A 9,941-nucleotide genomic window follows, 5' to 3' on the forward strand; every position below is an offset into this window, starting at 1 on the left:
TCATCAGCTTTATAAATATAGGAATCTTCATCAGTACAGAAAATTAACTGGATTACAAATTTGACTTAAAAAACAAAATTCAAAACGAGTAATTTACATATTCTTTGAAATTTTACAACCAAGTGTTTGCAAAAACAATAAAGCAATCTGAAATATTTCACTACCCAGTTTCTACTTCTACTTCGTCACAAATATATACAAAAGCATATATAGATTAAAAGAAAATAAATCACATTTTGTAAATTCTTTTGCTTCAAGGGATGACAGTAATTTCTTGAAAATTGTACTAATATAATCAATAAAATAAATAATTGAGGAATTTGATGATAAAACTACAATAAAGAAACTTTCGCAAGGTACTTTATCATTTTACAATAATAAATGCAGGGTAATTTACAGTCTGAATTTAACTTTCAAAATATATTACTTCATTTACGGTACTCAGTTAACATCTGAATCTGTTTGATTTCTTTTCTTTGATAGTTACTTGAGCTTGGACTGGTAACTTTGTAAGCAAACAGGTTTCCACATCTTGTGGTTTACACTGGATTGCTTTTGCGAGCAGGACACTCTTTATGATAAACTCAGGGTACTCCCCATCGTCCTGGTCTCCAGTTAAGGAGAGGCATCCACCTTCCACCATCTCAAAGGCTATGAATGTGACCTTTTTCACAATATCTGGGGCAGCGATTGACTACAAGAAAAGAATTTAGAAAGTGTAGATCAGTGATACTGAATTAATTAAGGGTATGGTTCTTCCATACATATGTATAGATGTAAAGTAATCCATATTTTTGGCAAAGGAAGGCAAAGAAGTATGAAAGGTAATGGGAAATTTAGTAAATATAATTCATATAAAAGTTTCCCTTTCCAGCAACTTGGACCTTGACGTGGTAGAGACTTTTCCTCATTGTACACCTGAACGATGAAATGTGTTATCTCCGGATGACTCCCAACGGCAGTTTTACTTTTGTTGAGTTCCCTCCATAAGGACACCTTGCAGGGAGCCGTTTCATCCTTTATTTTCAAACTCCTAACTAGCGTATCCTCCCCATTTACTTTTGCTGTCCTTTCTATTTCCTCCTGTAAGAACTCTTATTTGCATGATAAAGATGCACACACACATATATATGAATATACAGACACAGGAGGGAGAGAGAGAGAGTAAAAGAATATAAAAACCTTATATCATTTCTGATTGATTGATTGGTGTTTAACGCCGAGTCGGCAATATTTCAGCCATATTTTGGCAGGAAAATATGTTAAATGATCAGTTTTAATTTCCAGAAACCACCTGCCCTCTGATGGACACCATGGTTTTTGTGGGGGATGATTTTATCTTGCTGATGGCCACCAATTCAGATGGTGGTGGACAGGCCAATTCCAATTGTAGTAGCTGAGCTGGGATCGGCTCTGCAAAGGGTCCTATCACTAACAGTTTTGATCTGTTCGTCATCACAATGGTTTTATTTTCCCTCTTGAGATGACATTGAGAAGCATCACAGTGCTTCCCACTTTGAGCGAACTGACCTTCGACACATCATACAACATTCCTTTAGCTGCCATGGTTCCGTCAGCTATCCCCATGGTAAGGGATTGCTTTTGCTCCCCACTTGCATTTCTGTATGCTGAGATTTATCCCAAACCACATATTTGGACCTTCAGAGCTGTGTTATAAGGTGCACTTGCTGCCCCACTGTCATCAAAAATTTCCCTAAGATTTTTACCTATGGGGAGAAAAATTGGCTTACAATAATCAAATTTTGTGATTCGCTTCATCATGGGTTTTTGGAGAGTGACGAGCTTTTAACATTTTGTGACGATAATTAAATATCCGATACTTTTTGACCTAAAATCATCAAACTTTGTCAGTTGATGCATCTTGGGTTTTGAGAGATTGTCGAGCAAAACGTAGTCACAGTGACCGACTTTTGACATTTATGGCTATATTTAAGTATCTCAGGCACTTCTTGGCTAAGAATCGTCAAATTTTGTCAGTTGAGGCATCTTGGGTTTTCGGAGAATGTCGACCAAAAAGTAAGTCACGGTGACCTGCATGTAAATATCTCAGGTACATATCAGCTTAGAATCATCAAACTTTGTCAGTTGAGGCACCTTGGTTTTTCGGAGAACGTCGACCAAAATGTAGGTCACTGTGACCTACTTTTGATATCTTATGGCTATATTTAATTATATCTGGTACAAATTGGCTCGGAATTATCAAACTTTGTCAGTTTTGGCATCTTTAGGTTTCACTGAATGTCCAACAAGAAGTAGGTCACGGTGACCTTATTTTGATTGTCTCAGGCACTTGATGGTTATATTGAAATATCTTTGGTACTAAGTGGCTTAGAATCGTCAAACTTCGTCAAATGATGCATCTTCGGTTTTTACAGAATGTTGACCAAAAAGTAGGTCATGGTGACCTTGTTTTGAATACCTCAGATACTTATTAAATTGAATCATCAGTCTTTGTCAATTTATTTATCTTGAGTCCTCAGAAAATTCCATTCACAAGGTAGGTCACTGTAACCTACTTATGCTATTTTATAATTATAATATATCAAGTTTTAACAGGCTAAATATTATCAAACTTTGAAAGTTGATGCATTTTGGATCTTATTATACTAATAAAGTTAAAGGCTTCTATTAAATTTCTGTTAAATACTCTAAAAATGCCACTCCAAATACAGTTTACGTCTGATTATAATATAATGTGACATGCAAGTAGACTACACTAAGAACATAAGGAGACTTAATCAATGATGATTATTTTTTATTGCTGTTGTAATGTTTCAATTCCCAACTGCTTAAGAACTTTTCTCTACCTTTGCTATAAGCACAAACCAGTAGAGCTTCAGTCTCGACAGAGACTTCTGGTTTTTTTCTCAATTTTAATGTTTACATTTAAGAATGAAAGTACGACCTACTTAAATAAAACGATGAATTGTAGTTAAAAAAAACTTATAATTATATTTATATAAACCGGTTTGTCGAAGATTCGGGATGGACTCCTTACTTCGCGACATTAGAGCAGACGCTTTAACTACTGCACCACGCAGGCGAGGATTCGAAGAACACGAGAAGAAACTGCTTCGTTAACTATTAAATGATATTGCAAAATTAACAACCATTTCTATGCTCAAGTTCATTTTTACATTGCTTTAACGTTGCTATGGACAAGATAGAGAAATATGAGTGTTAAAAAGAAAAAAAAGTGTGTTATTATGTACAATTTGTATAAGCATACAAACGCAAGCCTTCCAATAAGTGATTTGATACAAATTGACCAAATGTTTCATAAAAGTCTGCGGATGATTTGAGTTTAATATAGGATACTGGCATTTAACAACACTTTTTCGCCAAAAGATTATTCGAAAAAGAAAAGTATACGTTAGGTTTGTTGTGTAATGTACAATTTAGGTGGGTTTGAAAGAAAAAAAAGTATTATAGTACAACAACAAAATAGGAAAACATGAAACATTACGCTTTTACCTCTGAAATTCCACCAAAAATTGTCTGAAATTACACCCTTGAAACGAAAAGGGTAGGCAGGTCTGCACTCCGCTTCGACACCGATCTCCTAAGAATAGAATAACCATCTATGTTAATCTCACTGTCCAAAACCGATTCATCTAACCATGTTTCTATAACTCCTATCACTGCTGGTTTAGATTTAGATGCTAAAAGTCGAAGTTCAGATGTTTTTGACATTATCGATCTGACATTAAGATGGAGTGTTGGTAAAATGGGTAGGCAAACCCGGGCCGGGGCAAATTAAAAGCCGGGGCAGATCGAGATTTTTCAGATATCTCCGTAAATACTCAGCCAATTAATCTGAAATTTTCAGATTATGTTCTTTTAAGGTTTTATTGTATTCGCTGCTAACATTGCCCTTACATACGCAATATTTCTGATTTTCTGGGCGATTGTTCATTTCCAGGTTGGCAAAATCAATGCGGTATTTTTGAATTAAGACTCATTAAACCATTACAATTGTGGACTTTTTCAATATTTTACAGTTTAAAATAACGAAATATAAATAGTTTTACATTATAAAAGCTATAAGTATGCAGAATTTGCGCATTTTCAGAAAAGCCGGGGCAGTAAAACCGGATCCGATCAGCCGGGGCAAACCGGAAAATTCCGAAATAATTAAAACCAATTAGAATGTTAGCTATCACTTTTGTGACATTGCCCAGCTTTAACCACATGGAGGTATCATCACAAGAGCATTTTTTATTTATTAATTTAAATTCAATTTTTCCAGTGGGATGAGACGACAAGTAAAACATGATCATATAACAAAACATTTATTAATAAAGACCTACATTTATATTAGAAACATACAGAAGAATGACAACCGTTGGATGCATCTAATTTGAACTTAAAAAAAGTTCACTCCAGAAAATATATAGGGTCCCTGAAAATCAACTCAACTTGTTATTATAGTATAATTGTCAATTAAAGATGTCATTGTGATCTTTTAATTATTTTTACATCACAACAATTTTCTCCCCAGCTTTTTTTCCAAAGATAATTAACCTAGTAAGGTAAGCCAATTTTGTATTGCCAAAATATTTATCAAGAGAGCTTGTGTGTGATTAGATTAAAGCCAGTGGTAGCCACTGGTTGGGAATGTTAACTGCAAATTATCTTTAAATAATTGATGTATTTCAAAAATTAAATACAAGCTTCCAACAAATCAATTGGGTGTTATCTTTATCAGGTGACAAACATTAGTAAACTATTCCGGAATTTTCAGGTTTGTCCCGGGTGATCGGATCCGGTTTTAATGACCCGGTTTTTCTAAAAACATGTAATTTTACGTAAATATTAATTAACCAATGAAGATATATTAATTTTCAGTTACAATGTATTCTTAACGACGTTTGATCCTGATATTTAAAGTCTTAAATTTTTTTTCCAGTATTTTTTTTAGTTTCTACATACATAGCTTAATTAAAATTCAAATCAAAAAATGGGGGTCAATATGCTTCTTTTAGCGCTACAGTACATTTAATATGACCTTCGACGTTTTCCCTCCAATATTTTTATACAATTGAAGCATGAAACAAAATGAACTCTAAGTATGTTTAAAAAAAAGACACTTTAAAATTGTGACTAAGAAAAAGTTTCTTATTGATTCGCATTATCAATTATTTGACCTTTCTGCACTAATTAAATGTTATTTTTCCGGCATTAAAAATATAATAGGCAAAAAAATTATTTTAAAGTCTTAAACTTTCTCTGATTTTAAGCAAATAGGTCGAAGTTATCTTGAATATTTAGAAAAGAACATCAAAAGTGGGGGTATATGATGTACATTTTTAGATATTACCAAAAAAGTGTGAATTTTACGTTAATATTGGCTCCAATTTTCCCCGGATTTTCAGAATATATTTACTATATTTGTCACACTTTGCAGATAAAATTCATCAGAAATAATTAAATAGATATTTCAGAACCAGCATAACATATTTCACTGCAAAAAACAGCTTTGTGTGCAACCAGCATGGAAAAATAGGCATCCAAAATTAACAGCCTTATCACAAAATCGACATTTATTACAGCGCACAGCATAACTCAACAATTTTCCAATATTTTCTCCAATTATACTTCTATGACCTGAAAATACTCAGTTATGTTAAGGAATGTCAGAGTTCACATTCTTTGTACATCGTATTGGAAGTTAAATTGTGACGTCATTGAAATTTAACAAGCCACAAAAATTAACGACATGATCATGAGAGAATAACAATTTGAATTTATTTATTTTATCAATTATTTATAACATCTTGTAAAATTGCAATACTTGATAGCGATACTACGACGGCGTATTCGTGCCATTTTAACAATGTAGGATTTTTTTATTAAATCGTTTATACGATTTACTAAATCGTTTGAACGATTTAATAAATCGTTAGTACGATTTACTAAATCGTTTGTACGATTTACTAAATTGTTTGCACGATTTACTAAATCGTTTGCACGATTTACTAAATCGTTTGCACGATTTACTAAATCGTTTGCACGATTTACTAAATCGTTTGCACGATTTACTTAATCGTTTGTACGATTTACTAAATCGTTTGTACGATTTACTAAATTAAATCGTCTGGTCCGGGGGGTGGGTGGGCTATAGGTTAAAGTCTGAAAATAAATTAATGCTTTGGAATCTGCTCTTTAGTATTAATTAATAATTTTTTGATAAAAATTACAAAGTTTTGAAATATGTGGCCCAAGGGTCAGAGGTTCCTTTGGGATGAGGTTATAAATTGAAAGTGCATTATATCTTTGTTACTCTGATCTACATCTGGGTATTAGGTAAATAGAGTAAGCATGCTTAGTTTACAATTATGATGAGCAATGGTGTCTCCTTCAAAATTGTGAATTTCATGGCCTCTGGGCTGAAACACGAACTAGTTTTGATTGCTTGATTGATTGATTATATACTGTTTAACGTCCCTCTTCAGAATATTTCACTGATATGGAGACGTCACCATTGCCGGTGAAGGGCTGCAAATTTTGGCCTATCCTCGGCACTCGGGGCCTTTGAGCAGGGAGGGTTCTTTATCGTGCCACACCTGCTGTGAAACGGGGCCTCGGTTTATACGGTCTCATCCGAAGGACCGCCCCATTTAGTCGCCTCTTTCGACAAGCACGGGGGACTGTAGACCTAATCTAACCCGGATCCCCACGGGACTTGATTGTTTGAAAGTTATTGCATGATACTCAGGTGACCTATAAAGCCCGTGGGCCTCTTATTAAATAAAGGTGAAAATTGGTCGCCCTCCACCTTGCGACTTTTTAGGTCACCTGAGTAAACTCAGGTGACCTATTGCTATCCGTTTTCGTCCGTCGTCGTGCGTCGTCCGTTAACATTTGAACATTTTCAGCTTCTTCTCTGCAACTACTGAACCAATTTCAACCAAATTTGGCACAAAGCATCTATGGGTGAAGGGGAACAAAAATTGTGAATTTCATGGTCCCTGCCCCCCTGGGGCCTGGGGGGTGGGGCAAAAACCACTAAAATTAATGCAATCTTTAAAAATCTTCTTCTTTACTCCTGGACATCAAGCAGTTAAACTGTTTGCATGATTGTAATCAGCATTGAGTCCTCTGCCAAAATTGTGAAATTTATGGCCACGGGGTTAGGGGTTCTAGTGCTAGGGTGGGGCTAAATAAGTATATAGTGAAAATGCATAATTTCTTTGAAAATCTTCTTCTCTGCTCCTGGATATTAAATAAACTAACTAAGACCATAGTTATGATGAGCAAGAGTATCTCTACCAAAATTGTGAATTTTATGGCCCCAGGGTCAGGGGTTCTAGTGTTAGGGCGGGGTTCTATAGATTATATAGTGAAAATTCATGAATTCTTTGAAAATCTTCTTCTCTGCTCCTGAGTATTAAATAAACTAACTAAGTGCATAGTTATGATGAGCAAGAGTGCCTCTACCAAAATTGTGAAATTTAAAACCCCGGGGTCAGGGGTTCTAGTGCTAGGGTGGGGCTAAATAAGTATATAGTGAAAATGCATCATTTCTATGAAAATCTTTTTCTCTGCTCCTGGGTATTAAATAAACCAACTAAGTGCATAGTTATGATGAGCAAGAGTGCCTCTACCAAAATTGTGAATTTTATGGCCCCAGGGTCAGGGGTTCTAGTGTTAGGGCGGGGCTCTATAGATTATATAGTGAAAATTCATGAATTATTTGAAAATCTTCTTCTCTGCTCCTGATTATTAAATAAACTAACTTAGTGCATAGTTATGATGAGCAAGAGTGCCTCTACCAAAATTTTGAAATTTATGACCCCGGGGTCAGGGGTTCTAGTGCTAGGGTGGGGCTAAATAAGTATATAGTGAAAATGCATTATTTCTTTGAAAATCTTCTTCTCTGCTCCTGGGTATTAAATAAACTAACTAAGTGCAAAATTATGATGAGCAAGAGCGACTTTACCAAAATCGTGAATTTTATGGCCCTAGGTTCAGGGGTTCTAGTGTTAGGGCGGGGCTCTATAGATTATATAGTGAAAATTCATGAATTCTTTGAAAAACGTCTTCTCTGCTCTTGAGTGTTGAATAAACTAACTAAGTGCATAGATATGATGTGCAAGAGTGCCTCTACCAAAAATGTGAAATTAATGGCCCCAGGGTCAGGGGTTAGGGTGGGGCTCTATTGATTATATAATGGAAATACATGAATTCTTTGAAAAATTCTTTTCTGCACATAGGAATTAATCTAAGTGCATAGTTATGATGAGCAAGAAAAATTCTTCCAAAAATTTTGATTTTATAGCCCTAGGGTCAGGGGTTCTAGTGATAGGGTGGGACTCTATTGATTATATAGTGAAAATATATTAAATCTCTGAAAATTTTCTTTTCTGCTCTTGGGTATTAAGCAGATATGTAGTTATGATGAGCAAGGACCCTTATCTTCCAGAATTGTGAATTTCAAGGCCCCAGGGTCAGGGGTACCATAGGGGGGGTGTACTTATATACTGAAACTGGATGAAATGTTTGAGATCTGCTCCTTGGTATTAATCGAATATTTTTGAAAAGCAAGGGTGCCTTTTCAAAAGTTGTGCAATGTGTGGATCTAGGCCTAAGGGTCAGGGGTTCATGTGTGATAGGGGCATTACTCATTATTGCTGAATATTACTAATTACTTCAAATGCATTTTTTGTTCCCACACCCTGCCTATGGGTATAAGTAAACAAACTAAGCAACTGCTAAGTGTATTGTTATGATGATCAAATGGTGCCTCTTTCAAAATTGTGAATGCCATAGCATCTTGCTTAAAACATTAATCAAATTAAATCGCTGTAAAGTTGTTGCATAATGCTCAGGTGACCTATAAGGCCCATGGGCCTCTTGTTATGTTTTGTTTCGCCAAGTCCTTGTTTGCAGCAAGATTTCATTTCGTCTTTTACCCGCTCATGCTCCTTATTATGGCGTTGCATGGCACGGATGGTCCTGGGTTAAGAAGGATTTTTCTTGTTAGTTGTGGAATGATATTGCAAAACTGCTCAAAGACACCCGCTGCTATATATCCATGCTTACAGATACATTTTGTGATTCATGAAATATTTTTCAAGGTTGATGGATTCTTCTGTGCTTTGCAAATTAATAAAACAAATATTATCAATATCAATGGGCGAGGAGAGGCGATTCTTTATTTTGTCTTGAAAATCAGACGTGATTGGCTTGTTAGACGACTCTTCGACAGATACCAGAAATTCGGCTGCATTAAGGACTGCCTGAATTATCATTGTTAGGCGCTGGGTATGTCCTTTTAGTTTTCCCAACATTCCTAAAAAAATACAACTACTTCAACACCCAATTTTATGTTGACGCCCCCAAAATCAAGATCAATAATTTTCCGCCTGTCAAGCATTAAAAACAACAATAGCTTCTGATTTGATTGACAGGCCAGCTAACTGTGCTACCTGATAGTCTGAGTTTGTGTCTTTTGAAAACGATTGCCTGGTCACGCGTAAACACTTTCATGAAGCCGCCTTTTATACACGGGGGTTAAAAAGGGAATCTTGGTAAAATTTTATTTAAAAAACAATGGAGAGTAGATAATTAAAACTTGACTTCATAAATTTTTTGCTTTCAATCTCAACGGCTATATTGTATTTTAGGCGATATGTCGCCCAAGATATCCGCTGTAGAATTCAGACGGATCCGTGCACACAAACGCTCATTGCCGATTAAAATTGGAATTGGATAAATACGAAATGATATTCAAATGTCAGAATCACGAGTTTCAAAATTGTAACTTTTAAGTTCAAATTTCCTAACGTCTGTCAATACCCAATATTCGAAATTAAAAATATAAAGCCAATTCCTAAGAGTATAAAAAGAAAGTCCCCACGTCCCGCAGTGGGACTCGAACCCCCAAAGTAAAGATTGACTCCTTACTTCGCAACTTT

At 35.4% G+C, this 9,941-nt stretch overlaps 1 pseudogene; it reads right to left on the reverse strand.

Annotated features, from left to right (window-relative positions):
- Positions 1–445: 445 nt before the first annotated feature.
- Positions 446–3,714, reverse strand: LOC134239841 (uncharacterized; annotated as a pseudogene).
- Between the last annotated feature and the right edge of the window lie 6,227 nt (positions 3,715–9,941).

The sequence above is a fragment of the Saccostrea cucullata genome, unplaced genomic scaffold (assembly GCF_032062105.1).
Source record: "Saccostrea cucullata isolate Sc308-1 unplaced genomic scaffold, CSIRO_AGI_Scuc_v1 ctg1090, whole genome shotgun sequence".
Lineage (NCBI taxonomy): Eukaryota > Metazoa > Mollusca > Bivalvia > Ostreida > Ostreidae > Saccostrea > Saccostrea cuccullata.